Source organism: Oncorhynchus mykiss, chromosome 12 (genome assembly GCF_057628025.1).
Source record: "Oncorhynchus mykiss isolate SJ-2025 chromosome 12, ASM5762802v1, whole genome shotgun sequence".
In the NCBI taxonomy this organism is placed as follows: Eukaryota; Metazoa; Chordata; class Actinopteri; order Salmoniformes; family Salmonidae; genus Oncorhynchus; species Oncorhynchus mykiss.
The window spans coordinates 47,143,582-47,162,994 of NC_143033.1; the positions used below are offsets into that span (position 1 = coordinate 47,143,582).

The 19,413-nt window shown below is 40.4% G+C and overlaps 1 non-coding gene across 1 annotated transcript; it reads right to left on the bottom strand.

Annotated features, from left to right (window-relative positions):
- Positions 1–1,226: 1,226 nt before the first annotated feature.
- Positions 1,227–1,358, bottom strand: LOC118937925 (small nucleolar RNA SNORA18). The gene has a single exon (XR_005035334.1). It is a non-coding gene; the product is annotated as a small nucleolar RNA SNORA18 (small nucleolar RNA).
- Positions 1,359–19,413: the final 18,055 nt, after the last annotated feature.

A 19,413-nucleotide genomic window follows, 5' to 3' on the forward strand; every position in this document is an offset into this window, starting at 1 on the left:
AACATAACTGCACATTTGAGAGTGGTCTTTTAGGTGCACCTTGTGCTGGGGACAATGTGTAATGCTCACACTGTTTAATCAGCTTCTTGATATGCCACACCTGTCAAGTAGATGGATTATCTTGGCTAAGGAGAAAATACCATTAACAAGGATGTAAACAAATGTGCACAACATTTGAGAGAAATAAGCTGTGTGTGTATATAGAAAATGTCAGGGATTATTTATTTCAGCTCATGAATCCAACATTACATTTTTCAGAATAAATTCCCCAAGGCATTACTTGGATACATTGACTGTCTTGGATTTAATTGGGGAATCAGAATGTCAGCAGCCCATCACATATCTGACTAGCAAAACATTTGGATCTAACTAAAAGGAGACAAATGTCAGAGGGCTTGAGATTTTGTAATTGGGCCTGGTCGCAGTGCTGAGATGTTCTTGCCCTGTGGCAGCCCATGGCATGCCGCTCAGGCCTGGTGTTGGGTATGCTGGGGAATTCTGACACTGCACCACCAGAGGCCTTGCATTCCATGGATGCCAGCCAGCCCACAGAGTGTGCTCGTAGAGAGAGTGGGTTTGTATCAGCACAAATACCAGGGCTCCAGGCACAGACCAGCCAGGAGCCTAATGATGCCAGATGCAGAGTCACTCTCGCACTCTGTTATGAACAGAACAGCCTGTGGTGAGGGCTGGCTGCAGATACCATACAGCGCAACTCAGTGGGCCCTCGGCGAGCTTTACAAGAGACTCAACACAAGTACTCACTTTCAATCATAACCTTCAGACCCCTTGGCAAGTTTGCCATGACGGTCCTGTCAAGAGAACACAAGACTGAATTTGCATACAGGAAGTTCAATGATATAAACTTGCTGGGAAGTGAAATGTGTCTCGACAGATATACCAGGACTCCACACAAGAGGCATGGAGACCAACAATGTCGTATGCCCAGGTTGCTCTTGCACTGACTAATGAACACACTAACCAGAGTCACAGCTGGCTGCAGATACCATGCAGTGCTGTGACCATAGTCAATTCCTCCCCATATACCCACAAACAGAAGATGATTTCACGCAACGTAATCAACACTGATCAGGGTTCATACTCACCGAAAGGGCATCTGGGGTTGAGAGCCATCTCGTGGCCAATTGGTAGACCTACACCAGACAGATAAGAAAAGCCATTAGAAACATGTGACTTTAGTTCATAGTAGAGCTGCAATTATGAGTATTTGTACTGCAGTAATATCCCACAGGGCTAATGGCAGCAGCCATGAGGCTAAAGTGAAACCCCACTTGTTCTGTGAGGCATTTCCAATGACTAAGTCCCACGGTGAGGAGTCTGTCGGGATAGGCCTCAGTATGGCATAGAAAGGTTTAAAATATGGAGCAATCATGTAGAGTTTGATTAGAACAATAAAAAGTTAACTAGGCATTTCAAATGGCAAAATACTCACCATGAACATCAAGGTTATGTTGTGTTAAATGCATTAAAGACGAGATCCGCATACAGTGAATTAGGCTCACTGGTCATAACCAGGCGTATTTGTAATTGTTTTGAGAAGGGGCAGAGGAGCATTCTGCATCACAGTAAAAAAAGAAGAAGTGTTTTGCACATTCTGCTGTTCTATCATTGGCGCAATGATGTCTATGAAAAAAAGTGTTTGTTTGAAGTGACGTCTATTGTAACATCACTAATGGAAGAGATTGTCACAGCTACGGATTCCAGCTTTAAATATAGGGAAAAACAAATACTTACCAAGACGGCATGACACCATGTCAATGACCATACATACAGTGCCTTGCGAAAGTATTCGGCCCCCTTGAACTTTGCGACCTTTTGCCACATTTCAGGCTTCAAACATAAAGATATAAAACTGTATTTTTTTGTGAAGAATCAACAACAAGTGGGACACAATCATGAAGTGGAACGACATTTATTGGATATTTCAAACTTTTTTAACAAATCAAAAACGGAAAAATTGGGCATGCAAAATTATTCAGCCCCTTTACTTTCAGTGCAGCAAACTCTCTCCAGAAGTTCAGTGAGGATCTCTGAATGATCCAATGTTGACCTAAATGACTAATGATGATAAATACAATCCACCTGTGTGTAATCAAGTCTCCGTATAAATGCACCTGCACTGTGATAGTCTCAGAGGTCCGTTAAAAGCGCAGAGAGCATCATGAAGAACAAGGAACACACCAGGCAGGTCCGAGATACTGTTGTGAAGAAGTTTAAAGCCGGATTTGGATACAAAAATATTTCCCAAGCTTTAAACATCCCAAGGAGCACTGTGCAAGCAATAATATTGAATCAGACCACTGCAAATCTACCAAGACCTGGCCGTCCCTCTAAACTTTCAGCTCATACAAGGAGAAGACTGATCAGAGATGCAGCCAAGAGGCCCATGATCACTCTGGATGAATTGCAGAGATCTACAGCTGAGGTGGGAGACTGTCCATATGACAACAATAAGTCTATTGTATATTGCACAAATCTGGCCTTTATGGAAGAGTGGCAAGAAGAAAGCCATTTCTTAAAGATATCCATAAAAAGTGTTGTTTAAAGTTTGCCACAAGCCACCTGGGAGACACACCAAACATGTGGCAGAAGGTGCTCTGGTCAGATGAAACCAAAATTGAACTTTTTGGCAACAATGCAAAACGTTATGTTTGGCGTAAAAGCAACACAGCTGAACACACCATCCCCACTGTCAAACATGGTGGTGGCAGCATCATGGTTTGGGCCTGCTTTTCTTCAGCAGGGACAGGGAAGATGGTTAAAATTGATGGGAAGATGGATGGAGCCAAATACAGGACCATTCTGGAAGAAAACCTGATGGAGTCTGCAAAAGACCTGAGACTGGGATGGAGATTTGTCTTCCAACAAGACAATGATCCAAAACATAAAGCAAAATCTACAATGGTTCAAAAATAAACATATCCAGGTGTTAGAATGGCCAAGTCAAAGTCCAGACCTGAATCCAATCGAGAATCTGTGGAAAGAACTGAAAACTGCTGTTCACAAATGCTCTCCATCCAACCTCACTGAGCTCGAGCTGTTTTGCAAGGAGGAATGGGAAACAATTTCAGTCTCTCGATGTGCAAAACTGATAGAGACATGCGACTTACAGCTGTAATCGCAGCAAAAGGTGGCGCTACAAAGTATTAACTTAAGGGGGCTGAATAATTTTGCACGCCCAATTTTTCCGTTTTTGATTTGTTAAAAAAGTTTGAAATATCCAATAAATGTCGTTCCACTTCATGATTGTGTCCCACTTGTTGTTGATTCTTCACAAAAAAATACAGTTTTATATCTTTATGTTTGAAGCCTGAAATGTGGCAAAAGGTCGCAAAGTTCAAGGGGGCCGAATACTTTCGCAAGGCACTGTATCCCCAGTACGAACAGGAGGTATACAGGGCAAATCATCTTTGCCCCTCGAAGCTGTTGGAATCAATGGAAAGGAAAATGAATACTATATACTGTTGAAGTCGGAAGTTTACATAAACAAGTTTTAATGACTCCAGTGTTTCAACCACTCCACAAATTTCTTGTTAACAAACTAGAGTTTTGGCAAGTCGGTTAGGACATCTACTTTGTGCATGACACAAGTAATTTTTCCAACAATTGTTTACAGACAGATTATTTCACTTGGCTTTAGAAGCTTCTGATAGGCTAATTGACATCATTCAAGTCAATTGGAGGTGTACTGGTGGATGTGTTTCAATGCCTACCTTCAAACTCAGTGCCTCTTTAATATTATGGGAAAGTAAAAATAAATCAGCCAAGATGTCAGAAAAACAATTGTAGACCTCCACAAGTCTGGTTCATCCTTGGGAGCAATTTCCAAACGCCTGAAGGTACCATGCTCATCTGTACAAACAATAGTACGCAAGTATAAACACCATGGGACCACGCAGCCGTCATACCGCTCAGGAAGGAGACGCGTTCTGTCTCCTACAGATGAATGTACTTTGGTGCGAAAAGTGCAAATCAATCCCAGAATAGCAAAGGACCCTGTGAAGATGCTGGAGGACACCGATACAAAAGTATCTATATCCACAGTAAAACAAGTCCTATATCAACAAAACCTGAAAGGCCGCTCAGCAAGGAAGAAACCACTGCTCCAAAACCACTTTAAAATAAGCCAGACTACGGTTTGTAACTGAACATGGGGACAAAGTTCGTAATTTTTGGAGAAATGTCCTCTGGTCTGATGAAACAAAAATATAACCTTTTGGCCATAATGACCAGCGTTATGTTTGGAGGGAAAAGGGGGAGACTTGCAAGCCAAAGAACACTATCCCAACCGTGAAGCACGGGGGTGGCAGCATCATGTTGTGGGGGTGCTTTGCTGCAGAAGGGACTGGTGCACTTCACAAAATAGATGGCATCATGAGGGAGGTAAATTATGTGGATATATTGAAGCAACATCTCAAGACATCAGTCAGGAAGTTAAAGCTTAGTGGCAAATGGGTCTTCCAAATGAACAATGACCAAGCATACTTCCAAAGTTGTGGCAAAATGGCTTAAGGACAACAAAGTCAAGGTATTGGAGTGGCCATCACAAAGCCCTGACCTCAATCCTATAGAAGATTTGTGGCCAGAACTGAAAAAGCATGTGCGAGCAAGGAGGCCTACAAACCTGACTCAGTTACAACAGCTCTGTCAGGAGGAATGGGCCAAAATTCACCCAATTTATTGTGGGACGTTCGTGGAAGGCTACCCAAAATGTTTGACCCAAGTTAAACAATTTAAAGGCAATGCTACCAAATACTAATTGAGTGTATGTAAACTTCTGACCCACTGGGAATGTAGTGAAAGAAATAGAAGCTGAAATAAAAAATTATCTACTATTATTCTGACATGTAACATTCTTAAAATAAAGTGGTGATCCTAACTGACCTAACTGGCTTCATCATATTAAACTCTTCCCTGAAAGACAGGCACTGGATTAAAGGCAAATACTTTGGATTAATTTATTTCCAGATTGATGTCCAGTCTCATAAGTAACACTGCTGCTTGGTGAGCACAGCAGTGGGTTTCAAGAAAATGGATTGAAATGTGCACTGCTCCAGCACTAAGGCCCATGGTGTCAAGGCCCTGACTGGCGCTGCGCTCTCAAACCACATATGTGCACTGCTCCAGCACTAAGGCCCATGGTGTCAAGGCCCTGACTGGCGCTGCGCTCTCTTACCACATGGCAAAGCTTCTGGTGTTCTGGCTCAGTGCAAGATGGCAGGCCTGTCATTTCCTGCAATAATAGCTCTTTCCCAAATCAACATGACTAAGAGAACAAGTAAAATCCATACATCAAATAAATGGAAGGGTTGACAGGGCTGTGGGCATCTAACATTACATTTGAAAGAATGTGATTTCAGTAATGAAGTTAATTACCTAGTTACTACATTTGCAAACACTAAATCTAGCAATTAGTTAAGTAAATAGGTTAAAATACTTAGTCCTAGAATACCACAACTACCCATCAGATGAATAACAGCCTGCATTTCATTAACCTCTTGAAACTAGGGGGCACTATTTTTATTTTTGGAAAAATGACGTTCCCAAAGTAAACCGCCTATTTCTCAGGACCAGATGCTAGAATATGCATATAATGACAGCTTAGGATAGAAAACACTAAAGTTTCCAAAACAGTTAAAATAATGTCTGAGTATAACATTACTCATATGGCAGGCAAAAACCTGAGACAAATCCCACCAGGAAGTAGGAAATCTGAGGTTTGTAGTTTTTCAAGTAATTGCCTATCCAATATCCAGTGTAAATGGGGTCAGATTGCACTTCCTAAGGCTTCCAGTAGATGTCAACAGTCTTTAGAAAGTGGTTTCAGGCTTCTATTGTGAAAGGGGAGCGAATAAGAGCTGATTCAACAATTGGTCAGGCTGAAAGCCTCAAGTTTAGTCTTGCGCGTGGCCGTGAGCGCGAGCTCCGTTCCCTTTCTAATGACAACGGAATTGTCAGGTTGGAATATTATTGAAGATTTATGATAAAAACATCCTAAAGATTGATTCTATACATCGTTTGACATGTTTCTACGAACTTTAATGGAACTTTTTTTACTTTTCGTCTGGACTTAGTATTTGGACATAAATGAACTTCAAAGAAAACAAACATTTATTGTGGAACTTGGATTCCTGGGAGTGCATTCTGATGAAGATCAAAGATAAGTGAATATTTATGAAGCTATTTCTGACTTTTGTTGACTCCACAACTTGGCGGGTATCTGTATGGCTTGTTTTGGTGGCTGAGCGCTGTACTCAGATTATCGCATGGTGTGCTTTCGCCGTAAAGCTTTTTTGAAATCTGACACAGCGGCTGCATTAAGGAGAAGTTTACCTCTAATCATATGTATAACACTTGTATCTTTCATCAAAGTTTATGATGAGCATTTCTGTAAATTGATGTGGCTCTCTGTAAATTCACCGGATGTGTTGAAGGCAAAACATTACTGAACATAACGTGCCAATGTAAACTGAGATTTTTGGATATAAATATGAACTTTATCGAACAAAACATACATGTATTGTGTAACATGAAGTCCTATGAGTGACATCTGATGAAGATCAAAGGTTAGTGATTAATTTTCTCTCTATTTCTGCTGTATTTTTTGTGACTAGGCGCTGACCTAACAGAATCGCAAATCAAATCAAATCAAATTTTATTTGTCACATACACATGGTTAGCAGATGTTAATGCGAGTGTAGCGAAATGCTTGTGCTTCTAGTTCCGACAATGCAGTAATAACCAACAAGTAATCTAACTAACAATTCCAAAACTACTGTCTTGTACACAGTGTAAGGGGATAAAGAATATGTACATAAGGATATATGAATGAGTGATGGTACAGAGCAGCATAGGCAAGATACAGTAGATGGTATCGAGTACAGTATGTACAAATGAGATGAGTATGTAAACAAAGTGGCATAGTTTAAAGTGGCTAGTGATACATGTATTACATAAGGATACAGTCGATGATATAGAGTACAGTATATACGTATGCATATGAGATGAATAATGTAGGGTAAGTAACATTATATAAGGTAGCATTGTTTAAAGTGGCTAGTGATATATTTACATCATTTTCCATCAATTCCCATTATTAAAGTGGCTGGAGTTGAGTCAGTGTCAGTGTGTTGGCAGCAGCCACTCAATGTTAGTGGTGGCTGTTTAACAGTCTGATGGCCTTGAGATAGAAGCTGTTTTTCAGTCTCTCGGTCCCAGCTTTGATGCACCTGTACTGACCTCGCCTTCTGGATGATAGCGGGGTGAACAGGCAGTGGCTCGGGTGGTTGATGTCCTTGATGATATTTATGGCCTTCCTGTGACATCGGGTGGTGTAGGTGTCCTGGAGGGCAGGTAGTTTGCCCCCGGTGATGCGTTGTGCAGACCTCACCACCCTCTGGAGAGCCTTACGGTTGAGGGCGGAGCAGTTGCCGTACCAGGCGGTGATACAGCCCGCCAGGATGCTCTCGATTGTGCATCTGTAGAAGTTTGTGAGTGCTTTTGGTGACAAGCCGAATTTCTTCAGCCTCCTGAGGTTGAAGAGGCGCTGCTGCGCCTTCTTCACAATGCTGTCTGTGTGAGTGGACCAATTCAGTTTGTCTGTGATGTGTATGCCGAGGAACTTAAAACTTGCTACCCTCTCCACTACTGTTCCATCGCATGGTATGCTTTCGCCGTAAAGCCTTTTTGAAATTGGTTGGATTAACTGTGGTTGGATTAACAAGAAGTAAATCTTTAAAATGGTGTATAATACTTGTATGTTTGAGGAATTCTAATTATGAGATTTCTGTTGTTTGAATTTGTCCCCCTGTAATTTCTCTGGCTGATCAAATCAATCCCGTCAACGTGATTTGAGACAAAATAAGTATTAATAGAAAAGTCAAATTCATACAAAGGTATGTGGACAACCCTTCAAATTAGTGGATTAGGCAATTTCAGCCATACACGTTGCTGACAGGTGTATAAAATCAAGCACACAGTCATGTAATCTCCATAGACAAACATTGGCAGTAAAATCGCCTTACTGAAGAGCTCAGTGACTTTCAATGTGGCATAGAATGTCATAGAATGCCACCTTCCCAACAAGTCAGTTCATCAAATGTCTGCCCTGCTAGAGCTGCCCCGGTCAACTGTGCTGTTATTGTGAAGTGGAAACATCTAGGAGCAACAACGCTCAGCCGCGAAGTGGTATGCCACACAAGCTCACAGAACAAGACCGCTGAGTGCTAAAGTGTGCAGTGAGTAAAAATAATTTGTTCTCGGTTGCAACACTCATTACTGAGTTCCAAACTGTCTTTAGAAGCAACGTCAGCACAAGAAATGTTCGTTGGGAGCTTCATGAAATGGGTTTCCATGGCCGAGCAGCCACACACAAGCCTAAGATCTCCATGTGAAATGCCAAGCATTGGCTAGAGTGGTGTAAAGCTCGCTGCCATTGGACTCTGGAGCAGTGGAAACGCGTTCTCTGGAGTGATGAATCAAGCTTCACTGTCTGGCAGACCAACAGACAAATCTGGATTTGGCGGATGCCAGGAGAACACTACCTCCCAGAATGCATAGTGACAACTGTAAATTTAGGTGGATGAGGAATAATGGTCTGGGGCTGCTTTTCATAGGTCGGGCTAGGCCCCTTAGTTCCAGTGAAGGGAAATCTAAACGCTACAGCATACAATGACATTTTAGATGATTCTGTGTTTCCAAATTTGTGGCAACAGTTTGGGGAACACCCTTTCCTGTTTCAGCATGACAATGCCCCCGTGCACAAAGCGAGGTCCATAATAGAGAAATGCTTTGTCGAGAACTTGACTGGCCTGCACAGAACCCTGACCTCAACCCCACCGAACACCTTTGGGAAGAATTAGAACGCCGACCACGAGCCAGGCCTAATCTTCCAACAACAATGCCCGACCTCACTAATGCTCTTGCGGCTGAATGGAAGCAAGTCCCCGCAGCAATGTTCCAACATCTAGCGGAAAGCCTTCCCAGAAGAGCGGAGGCTGTTATAGCAGCAAAGGGGGAACCAACTCCATATTAATGCCCATGATTTTGGAATGAGATGTTCTATGAGCACGTGTCCACATACACTACATAACAAAAAAGTATCTCAAACACCATCTTTACCCATAACCCATTAAATGCTGTCCTACAGGTAAACCCAAAAGGTGTCCACCAGGTGTCACAATTGCAATAAAAAGGCAATTTCTATATAAACAAACTTTAAATAGTTTCGCTAGATTTCTATTCAATAACAAATCAAACAAAATCTTCTATACATTTGATTTTACATATACATAATGTCTCAGATTGATCACAACTTGGGGTCACATGATGATATGCTGTGCGGTCCTCCCACAACGACTCAGTAAAGCATGCAGTATATTAGGCTACAGATGGAAGTGCAGGGTGATGAGCTTGATGATATTTTCAAATAAATATTGAGGGTCTTATTCTAGTGACATGATCCATGCATTTAGCGGTTTGCTATTCTCTTCTGTTCTCAGTTCATTTTGCCATGTTAATTGTATTTATATAAAATGAAGATGTTGATGTCATAACTCAACTCATCAGTATTTAGATGAACATGTCCGTTGACTTCTATTTACAATAAAGAAACACTGAAAATATTTCCCCTAAGAGTTGCTGTCACAGTATCAAATGTTTCAGTCGTGGAATTACAAATACACACAGTTAGAGGGCAAGTTTGTGTTCAGTTTCAGTTTAATCCATCTATGGTCCATTCCCTTGCAGAGATGTTGTCGGACTGACTTGCCCAAAGTAAACTGCCTGTTACTCAGGCCCAGAAGCCAGGATATGCATGTAAGTGGTACCATTGCATAGAAAACACGTTGGAGTTGGTAGAAGTGTTAAAATAATGTATGAGCCTATAACACAATTGATATGGTGGGAAAAAAATCCAAAGAAAAAACAACCAGATTTTGTTTTTTGAGAGAGAGCCCATGCTCTTCCAATGGAACGTATAGGGTCATATCCAAATCCAGGTCCCAGATTGCAAATACTGTGGTTTCCACTAGATGTCAACAGTCTTTGTTTCAGGCTTGTTTCTTACCAAACGAGGAATCATTTTGAGTATTAGTACTGAGAGTCAGAGTTGGAAATCAGTCTGTGCTCGTGCGACAAAGAGGACGTGCAGCAGCTAATTTTGCTTTCCTATTGAACATACTTCTTTCCATATGAAATATTATAGTTTAATTACATTTTAGGGCACCTGAAGATTGAATCTAAAAATATTTGGACTTGTTATAACAAAGTTTAGCGGTAGCTTTTTGGATTGATTTCTCTGCATGTTGAACGAGTGGATTACTCAAATCGAGGGCGCCAACTAAACAGACTCTTTGGGATATAAAGAAGGATTTTATCTAACAAAATGACATGTCGTAGCTGGGCCCCTTTGGATGACAAATCAGAGGAAGATTTTCAAAAAAGAAAGTGCATATTTAATCGCTATTTGTGATTTTATGAAGCCTGTGCTGGTTGAAAGATATTTTGATGTGGGGCGCCGTCCTCAAACAATCGCATGGCATTCTTTCGCTGTAATGCCTATTGTAAATCGGACAATTCAGTTAGATGAACAAGACTTTAAGCTTTTAACCGCTATAAGACACTTGTATGTACCTAAATGTTTAATATCCCACATTTTTATGATTATTTATTTGAATTGCGCGCCCTCCAATTTCACCAGAAGTTGTTGACAGGTGTCCCGCTGGTGAGACGCCTATTAATATCATAACTCAACTCATCAGTATTTAAATGACATGTCCGTTGACTTCTATTTACAGTAAGAACCACTGAAAATATTTCCCCTAAAAGTTGCTGTCACAGTATCAAATGTTTCAGTCATGGAATTACTAATACACTCAGTTAGAGGGCAGGCTTGTATTCAGTTTCACTTTAATCCGTCTATGGTCCATTCCCTTGCAAAGAAGTTGACACACCCCTATTGCCAAGGATTTGTCTATCATATTTCTTCTTGTAATAACATAGCAAAGTGAAGATGTTTCAGAGTAGAAAGATAGAGCATAAAGCAGGGGACTCCAGCTCCAGTCCTGGAGAACTACAGGGTATGCAGGCTGTTCCAGCCCCCTTCAAGAAGAAATGCATCGCACAAGTCTGTGGAATTGAATACCTTTGACATTGACCTTAATGAGACAGAAGTGTATTACTCTACAAAAAAAAACTAATTAAAAATAATTGTAGTCTAGCCAAATCAAGACCATTATTAGTTGATTATTTTAAAAGAGGTGTGTTAGTGCTGGCCTTAAGCAAAAGCCTTCATTTTTGTGTGTGTTATAGCCTGAATTCAAAATGGATTAAATAGATATTTTCTCTCACCCATCTACACACAATACTCTATAATGACAAAGTGAAAACATAAAAAACATTTGCAAATGATTAAAAATGAAATACAAAAATATTAAATGAACCCCTCAATACATGTTAGAAACATCTTTGGCAGAAATTACAGCTGTGCGTATTTCTGGGTAAGTCTCAAAAATTCTTCAAGCTCTGTCAAGTTGGTTGTTGATCATTGCCAGACAGCCATTTTCAAGTCTTGTCATGGAATTTCAAGCCATTTTAAGTTAAAACTGTAACTAGGCCACTCAGGAACATTCAATGTCATCTTGGTAAACAACTTCTGTGAATATTTGGCCTTGTGTTTTAGGTTATGGTCCTGGTGCATGTCTCCCAGTGTATTTTGGAAAGCAGACTGAACCAGGGTTTCCTCTAGGATTTTTATCCAAAATAAACTGTGCTGGGATTTTTACAACTTTGGAGAATCTCTCATAAGATGGGTAAAAGTAATGTAGAACAAACTTTTTTTTTAAATACTAGGGAAAAAAGTGGCTAGGGAAAAAGAGATGGATGGTAAAATATATTTCTGTCATGGGCATAGGAATTCAAAAGGTGTTATGATCCTACTGAAAAATTATCTACTGTTGAAGTCAGAAGTTTACATACACTTGAAGTCATTAAAACTTGTTCTTCAACCACCCCAAAAATGTCTCGTTAACAAACAATAGTTTTGGCAAGTCGGTTAGGACATCTACTCTGTCACTATGGCTGGAGATTTTCACTGTTTTTAAGATGTTTTTGTTTTAACCGGTCAAGTTATTTGAAGGATGGAGGGGGGACTTTGCATTTGTTTCTTCTAGGAAAGGAATGGACATCATTTGGAAGTCATTTTTCCAACAATTTTTCACATATAATTTACTGTATCACAATTCCAGTGGGTCAGAAGTTTACATACACTAAGTTGACTGTGCCTTTAAACAGCTTGGAGAATTCTAGAAAATGTCATGGCTTTAGAAGCTTCTGATAGTCTAATTGACATCATTCAAGTCAATTGAAGGTGTACCTGTGGATGTATTTCAAAGCCTACCTTCAAACGCAGTGCCTCTTTTCTTGACATCATGGGGGAATCAAAATAAATCAGCCAAGACCTCAGAAAAACAATTGTAGACCTCCACAAGTCTGGTTCATCCTCGGGAGCAATTTCCAAACGCCTGAAGGTACCACGTTCATCTGTACAAACAATAGTACGCAAATATAAACACAATGGCACCACGCAGCCGTCATACCGCTCAGGAAGGAGACACGTTCTGTTTCCTAGAGATGAATGTACTTTGGTGAGAAAAAGTGCAAATCAATCCCAGAACAACAGTAAAGGACATTGGCTACCTGAAATGTTTGACCCAAGTTAAACAATTTAAAAGGCAATGCTACCAAATACTAATTCAATGTATGTAAACTTCTGACCCACTTGTAATGTGATGAAAGAAATATAAGCTGAAATAAATCAGTCTCTACTATTATTCTGTTATTTCACATTCTTAAAATAAACTGGTGATCCAGCTGACCTAAAACAGGGAATTTTTACTAGGATTAAATGTCAGGAATTGTGAAAAACTGAGTATAAATGTATTTCGCTAAGGTGTATGTAAACTACCGACTTCAACTGTAGATCTTGAGGTGCAATCGGTTAAAATAGATCCTCAAGGAAGATGGATTGCCTTGAATATACTACTTGATAATAAACAGATGTGGCTCATAATATTGATGATATAAACTTCTTTGAAAATATTTACAATAATCAAATTAGTCTCCAAGATAGAAATAATTATACTATTATGGTAGGGTACTACAACACAGTATTAAGTACATCAATAGACTGTAAACTACCAATTATCACCCTCTGGTACTCAGAGATGGGTTTGCGCGCCCCCCCCCCCCCCCCCCCCCCCCCCCCCTCGGGTTGTGCCGTGGCGGTGATCTTTGTGGGCTATACTCGGCCTTGTCTCAGGATGGTAAGTTGGTGGTTGAAGATATCTCTCTAGTGGTGTGGGGGCTGTGCTTTGGCAAAGTGGGTGGGGTTATATCCTTCCTGTTTGGCCCTGTCTGGGGGTGTCCTCGGATGGTGCCACAGTGTCTCCTGACCCATCCTTTCTCAGCCTCCAGTATTTATGCTGCAGTAGTTTGTGTCGGGGGGCTAGGGTCAGTTTGTTATATCTGGAGTTCTTCTCCTGTCTTATTCGGTGTCCTGTGTGAATTTAAGTGTGCTCTCTCTAATTCTCTCTTTCTCTCTTTCTTTCTCTCTCTCGGAGGACCTGAGCCCTAGGACCATGCCTCAGGACTACCTGACATGATGACTCCTTGCTGTCCCCAGTCCACCTGGCCGTGCTGCTGCTCCAGTTTCAACTGTTCTGCCTTATTATTATTGGACCATGCTGGTCATTTATGAACATTTGAACATCTTGGCCATGTTCTGTTATAATCTCCACCCGGCACAGCCAGAAGAGGACTGGCCACCCCACATAGCCTGGTTCCTCTCTAGGTTTCTTTCTAGGTTTTGGCCTTTCTAGGGAGTTTTTCCTAGCCACCGTGCTTCTACACCTGCATTGCTTGCTGTTTGGGGTTTTAGGCTGGGTTTCTGTACAGCACTTGAAATATCAGCTGATGTACGAAGGGCTATATGAATACATTTGATTTGATTAAAAATATTATGGACACGCTGGAATTGATTGATATTTGAAGGCTTAAAAACCCGGACCTTGCAAAATATACTTGGAATTCGTAACATATTTATTTTCCTGCACAATACAGGTTCAGCGGTCCCACATATCATATAGGATGCCTAAAATGTGCCTTCGGAGGCTACTTAATTCAGTTTTCATAAAAAATATATATAATAATGGTTTCTGTCAACGGAGTCAATTTGACTTACTACAGAAATAGAAAAACTAAAATGTTGAAAAATATACTACTGAAGCACTGAACATTCTAGACGCAAGTTTTTCACAAGCATATAAACACAACCAAAAATAACGTACAGAAAATAGGTTTTGAATTAATAAATATTTGTATGCAAAATGTTCTCGTCAAGTTCTTCCAACCTCACTTTATGATACGTTTTTATGGCCTCGATTGCATTCCCATAGAGATATATCAAACTTCTTATGAACTACTGTTTCATCCACTGATATCATGTTTTAATTACTTGTACTGTATATAAATGGCAAACTATCGGACACACCAAAAGAGGGACCGATCTCTCTCTTGCAGGAGCCAGGGGGGCAGTACAAAGACCCAGTATCTCCCCAAAAAAGTAGGCCCCTAAACCTTCAATGTTGCGAAAAAAAATATTGGCAAAATGTATTGCTCATAGAATTAAAAAGGTCCTACCGGATATTACTCATCAGAATCAGACAGGATTCTCAAAAGGAAGATATATTGGAGACAACATTAGACAATTACTAGAAATAATTGAAAACGATGAAAATACACGGAAACCAGGTAAAATCTTTCAATATAGTATGTCTAGAATCAGTTTTTACAGTGTCTTCGGAAAGTATTCATACCCTTTGACTTTTTCCACATTTTGTTACGTTACATCCGTATTCTAAAATTTATTAAAGAAAACAATTTCTTCAGCAATCTACACACAATACCCCATAATGACAAAGCGAAAACACAGGTTTTTAGAAAGATTTGCAAATGTATTAAAAATAATGACAGAGCTCTAGAGGTCCTCCATGGAGATGGGATAACCTTCCAGAAAGACAACCATCTCTGCAGAACTCCACCAATAGGCCTTTATGGTAGAGTGGCCAGACCGAAGCCACTCCTCCAGTGACAGCCCGCTTGGAGTTTGGCAAAGGCACCTAAAGACTCAGACCATGAGAAACAATTCTCTGTTCTGAAACGATTCTCTGTTCTGATAAAACAAGATTGAAATCTTTGGCCTGAATGCCAAGGGCCACATCTGAAGAAAACCTGGCACCATCCCTACAATAAAGCATGGCGGTGGCTCTGGCTGGGTCACTTAAGGACATTCAGAGACTTGTACCAAAGCCACTCCTGCGTTGTCTTGGCTGTGTGCTTAGGGTCGTTGTCCTGTTGGAAGGTGAACCTTCGCCCTAGTCTGAGATCATGAGCGCTGTGGAGCAGGTTTTCATCAAGGATCTCTCCGTACTTTGCTCCGTTCATCTTTCCCTCGATCCCGACTAGTCAACCAGTCCCTTCCACAGAAAAGAACCCCCACAGCATGATGCTGTGATTAATGGGCAAATGTTGCACAATCCAGATGTGGAAAGTGCTTAAAGACTTACCCAGAAAGACTCAGCCATAACCGCTGTGCTTCTACAATGTATTGATTTTTCAATACATTTGCAAAGATTTCTAAAAAATATGTTTTCACTTTGTCATTATGGGGTATTGTGTGTAGATGTGTGCGAGAAACAAATACATTTAGAATTCAGGCCATAAAACAACAATGTGGAATAAGTCAAGTGGTATGAATTCTTTCTGAAGGCAGTTTTCCAGCAGGCTACTAAAGAGAGGCACGTCCAATGTTAAAAAGGGGTCTCTTTGCTGTTATGCAGATTAAAACCAACCCTTTCTGTTGGATTGACAATGGAACCCTGTTTAAAGTATCCTCCTTTCTAAATGAAGCCATACAGCGTTGGTTACCATTCCAATTTCATCCTCCAGAAGAGGCTGGCCAAATATCGAATCTCCAATGTACTGATAGAGGATAGACACATTTTCTTGGAAAAAATGAACAAGGTTATAAGGAAGGGATCATGTTTATGAATGACATTTGTAAATAAGGATGGTAAAATGTTGTCATACAAGCAAATGAACAAAGGTTAATACAGTGCCTTGCGAAAGTATTCGCCCCCCTTGAACTTTGCGACCTTTTGCCACATTTCAGGCTTCAAACATAAAGATATAAAACTGTATTTTTTTGTGAAGAATCAACAACAAGTGGGACACAATCAAGGAACGACATTTATTGGATATTTCAAACTTTTTTAACATATCAAAAACTGAAAAATTGGGCGTGCAAAATTATTCAGCCCCTTTACTTTCAGTGCAGCAAACTCTCTCCAGAAGTTCAGTGAGGATCTCTGAATGATCCAATGTTGACCTAAATGACTAATGATGATAAATACAATCCACCTGTGTGTAATCAAGTCTCCGTATAAATGCACCTGCACTGTGATAGTCTCAGAGGTCCGTTAAAAGCGCAGAGAGCATCACGAAGAACAAGGAACACACCAGGCAGGTCCGAGATACTGTTGTGAAGAAGTTTAAAGCCGGATTTGGATACAAAAAGATTTCCCAAGCTTTAAACATCCCAAGGAGCACTGTGCAAGCGATAATATTGAAATGGAAGGAGTATCAGACCACTGCAAATCTACCAAGACCTGGCCGTCCCTCTAAACTTTCAGCTCATACAAGGAGAAGACTGATCAGAGATGCAGCCAAGAGGCCCATGATCACTCTGGATGAACTGCAGAGATCTACAGCTGAGGTGGGAGACTCTGTCCATGTGACAACAATCAGCCGTATATTGCACAAATCTGGCCTTTATGGAAGAGTGGCAAGAAGAAAGCCATTTTGTTAGATCTACCCCCCCCTTTTTTGAAAATTCTGTTAAAAATCGCGCAACTTTTCAGCGTCCTGCTACTCATGCCAGGAATATAGTATATGCATATGATTAGTATGTGTGGATAGAAAACACTCTGAAGTTTATAAAACTGGTTAAATCACGGCTGTGACTATAACAGAGCGTGTGTTTCATTGAAAAACGCAAGAAAAACTGCTCTCTGAAAGCAAAAAATAATTTCCATAAGTCACTTCCACCAGTTGTTAAAGGACAACAGAATTTAATGGAAATTTGCCTGCACTTCATACAAATTCCGCACGATGGCGCCATTGTACTAATTTTCAATCGAATTAATTGTTGGAAAATCCATCTGTCTGACCCCAAGTTTTCCAGTCTTCACCCGGATGCAGTTCAAGGAGAGATCAGATTGCATTGTTTTTGAAGTGAGGACCTATTGAAGAGACATCGCCCTGTAATCGTTTTGATAGATTATAAACGTTTACTAATACCTAAAGTTGGATTACAAAAGGATTTCGAAGTGTTTTGTGAAAGTTTATCGTCGACTTTTTTAATTTTAAAAAATTACGCAGCGTTTAAAAACGATGAATTTTTCTGAATGACACTACTTCAATACAAAGCTATTTTGGGTATATATGGACCGATTTAAACGAAAAAAAGACCCAATAGTGATGTTTATGGGGCATATAGGAGTGCCAAGAAAGAAGCTCGTCTAAGGTAATGAATGTTTTATATTTTATTTCTGCGTTTTGGGTAGCGCCGTCTATCGCAAAATCTGTTGTTTACGTGTCGAGCTGGCATTTTGGGGGGTGCATGCTATCAGATAATAGCTTCTGATGCTTTCGCCGAAAAGCATTTTAAAAATCTGACTTGCTGGCTAGGTTCACAACGAGTGTAGCTTTAATTTAATACCCTGCTTGTGAATTTTGATCAAGGTTTGAGTTTTAACGAGTACATTTAGCATTTAGCGTAGCGCATTTGCATTTCCAGGTGCCTACTTGGGACATGTGCGTCTCAAGTAGATTCAAGAAGTTAAAGATATCCATAAAAAGTGTTGTTTAAAGTTTGCCACAAGCCACCTGGGAGACACACCAAACATGTGGAAGAAGGTGCTCTGGTCAGATGAAACCAAAATTGAACTTTTTGGCAACAATGCAAAACGTTATGTTTGGCGTAAAAGCAACACAGCTGAACACACCATCCCCACTGTCAAACATGGTGGTGGCAGCATCATGGTTTGGGCCTGCTTTTCTTCAGCAGGGACAGGGAAGATGGTTAAAATTGATGGGAAGATGGATGGAGCCAAATACAGGACCATTCTGGAAGAAAACCTGATGGAGTCTGCAAAAGACCTGAGACTGGGACGGAGATTTGTCTTCCAACAAGACAATGATCCAAAACATAAAGCAAAATCTACAATGGAATGGTTCAAAAATAAACATATCCAGGTGTTAGAGTGGCCGAGTCAAAGTCCAGACCTGAATCCAATCGAGAATCTGTGGAAAGAACTGAAAACTGCTGTTCACAAATGCTCTCCATCCAACCTCACCGAGCTCGAGCTGTTTTGCAAGGAGGAATGGGAAAAAATGTCAGCCTCTCGATGTGCAAAACTGATAGAGACATACCCCAAGCGACTTACAGCTGTAATCGCAGCAAAAGGTGGCGCTACAAAGTATTAACTTAAGGGGGCTGAATACTTTTACACGCCCAATTTTTCAGTTTTTGATTCGTTAAAAAAGTTTGAAATATCCAATAAATGTCGTTCCACTTCATGATTGTGTCCCACTTGTTGTTGATTCTTCACAAAAAAATAGTTTTATTTCTTTATGTTTGAAGCCTGAAATGTGGCAAAAGGTCGCAAAGTTCAAGGGGGCCGAATACTTTCGCAAGGCACTGTGTATAAGCAACTCATTGGAGCTCTGCCACAAAAATGGAAGATGAAATTACTCAAACGAGAAAATAATAAATGTGTTTGTCTGCCGCCAATCAAAAACCATGCAGGGCTTAAAATTATTAGTATAAATCATAATATATATATATATATATATATATATATATCAGTTTTAGTTAAGGTTGAGAGGTTTGAAAACTATACCGCATAAACTTCAAGATAGTTGTGAACAGATTGTTTTATGTCCCAATACGATGCCGTCGGGTTTATGAACTGATATACAAAACATTTGATTCATCAATCTGTTCTTTCCTATTTAAACTATTTATAAAATGTTCACCACAAAAATAATGCTATATGGGGCATTAAACAGTCGGCCCTGTGCAGACTGCAACAAAGAAACAGAACCAATAGATCATCAGTAGGGTGCCGATTTAGGATCAGGTCCCCCCTGTCCATATAACTGTATTAGTTATGATTTAAAGGGCAAAACCGATCCTAGATCAGCACTCCTACTTTGAGACGTTTTGTGAATACAGGCCCTGTTGCCTGTCATTGTGACCTCTTCCACTCACAG